Raw genomic sequence first — 2,217 nt, forward strand, 5'->3', positions numbered from 1 at the left:
TGAAAATATGGTTTCTAATTTTCCTCAGGCAAGCAGGATTTTCTGTTTTCGGACCATCAGCCTCTTTTCTGGGACTAGCAGATGAGCAAAGGTGCCCTTTGATGTACAGGGAAGAGGCGCACACCCTTCCCACCAAGGACTCGGAGTTTACAAGAAAGCCCCAGATGGGCTGCTGGAGCCGGCTGCCTGTGCTCACTGGGGCTTTGTCCAGCCCTCACACGCTCATTGGTTGCCGGGAATGATGCATCCCAGATGCCCACAGCTCCCAGCCCCAGCCCGGAGGCTGGAGGGCCAGCTGGGCCCCATCACGGGCCTCCCGCCACCACCAGAGCCAGACGGCCTTCCTCAGCCGGCTCTGTCCTGCCTGCTCCAGCTGCAGCTGCAGCCTCGCTTCCTGCAGTGGGGAAGGCCAAGCTGCTGGTCCCCACGGACCCTTCTGGATCTGACATCTCACAGTGCTGCCTCCTGGGCTTGAGATTGCCTCAGGGTCAAAGTCAGGCTGCCCAGGAGCCCTGGCATTTGTGGTCACCATGTTTTCCTTGTATTCTGATACTTAGACACCAACATTGAAATTACTTTTTTAACTTTTTATTTTGAAATAATTCTAGATTCACAGAAAATCCTAAGAACAAGCCCAGATAGACTTCAGTTTCTGGGAAGATGGAGATGAGACGCTTGTCCTTGTGCCACTCACTAAGGGTAACTAAAAACCCTGAAAGATTCTGGAAATGGGTGGGTGAGGGAAGTGGACTAGGGCCCTCAGGACCCCAGGAATCCAGGGCGGCGGGGTCCCTGCACTTCCCGCTGCCTTGTATGCTGCAGGCCTGGAGTGGAGAAGCAGGCATCTGGGGACACCTACAGCCGTGGACCAGAAACTATCCCAAGAAAAGCCTACTGGGGACAGGGGCTGCCAGGCAAGACAAACAGCATCACACAGCAAGCGCCACAGGAGAGAAGTGGCCCTCCCCGCAAAGCCTGACTGGGCCAGAATGACATGTTCCCCTGGGCTGGAGAAGGCTGGGGGTGGGGTGCGGGGACTTTCACTCCAGCTGGCATTGAGTCCCTCCTACTCAGTGTTGTCAAGGAGTCTGGACTTCCCACCCCACCTCATGGTAACACCCAGAGTCGAGACTTCTGTCATGGCCCCAGGAAGCACAGCCACGCTCCTTCACCCACTTTGGGACTCCAAATGGGGAGAAATAACAAAGCATTTTTGTCCCTCCTCCCTGTGTGGTATCAGGTTCAGTAGGGAGCTGCCATGCCCACCTCCCCCTGGCAGGGATGAGAAAATCTGCTCAGGTGCCAACAGATCAAGACTAGGGGGTGGCAGAGGAACTGGGATTTCTCTATTGGCACTGTCCCTGTCCTTGGGACTTCCTGCCAGCGCAGCCAGTGTTGGGGAATGCCAGCTAAAACAGAAGGTTTAAATAAGATCCAGAATATTACCTAGGTAATAGGAGAATGTCCAAATATCATTTGAGAATCACTCACCCTACCAAGAAGGAGCTCAGACTGAATGAAAAAAGTTAATAAAGAGATGCAACAACAGCTCTGCAGCCCTTAATGAAATTGGTTGCATAATTTAAAAATTCAAAAAGAAGTGTCAAGGTCCAGATGGTTTAGCTGAAAAATTCTAACAAATGTTTGAAGAAAGAGTTCTCCATGATCCTTTCCAGAAAACAGAAAAATAAGGAATATTTTTCCAATTCATTTTGTCAGTACAGGATTCTCCTGATACTCAAATAGGAGAGAAAGGAGAGAAGAGAGAGGGGAGAAGGGAGAGGAGAGAAGAGAGAGAACAGAGGGGAGGAGAGGAGAGGAGAGAGGGGAGGAGGAGAGAGCAAGAGTGGAGAGAGTGAGAGAAGAAAAAAGAATGAGAGAGAAGAGAGGAGAGAGTGAGAGACAGAGAGAGAAGGCAGAGAGACAGAGATATAGATACAGAGAGACGGAGACAGTCAGAAGCAAATAGTGACAAAAAAAAAAAAAACCCAAAAAACTATAGACTAATATTCTCCAGAAATATAGGTGAAAAACTCCTTAACAAAACCCTAGGGAAGTTGGATTTAGCAAAAAGAATAATAAAAAGTATTAGAGGAGCTGGGGATGCAGCTCAGTAGCACAGCACCTGCCTGGCAAGATAAGGTCCTGAGTTTGATTCTTGGTACAAAAAAAGAAGGAAGAGAAGGAGAAGGAGAAGGAGAAGGAGGAGGAGGAGGA

This window comes from Octodon degus, unplaced genomic scaffold (assembly GCF_000260255.1).
Source record: "Octodon degus isolate 3935 unplaced genomic scaffold, OctDeg1.0 scaffold00153, whole genome shotgun sequence".
Lineage (NCBI taxonomy): Eukaryota > Metazoa > Chordata > Mammalia > Rodentia > Octodontidae > Octodon > Octodon degus.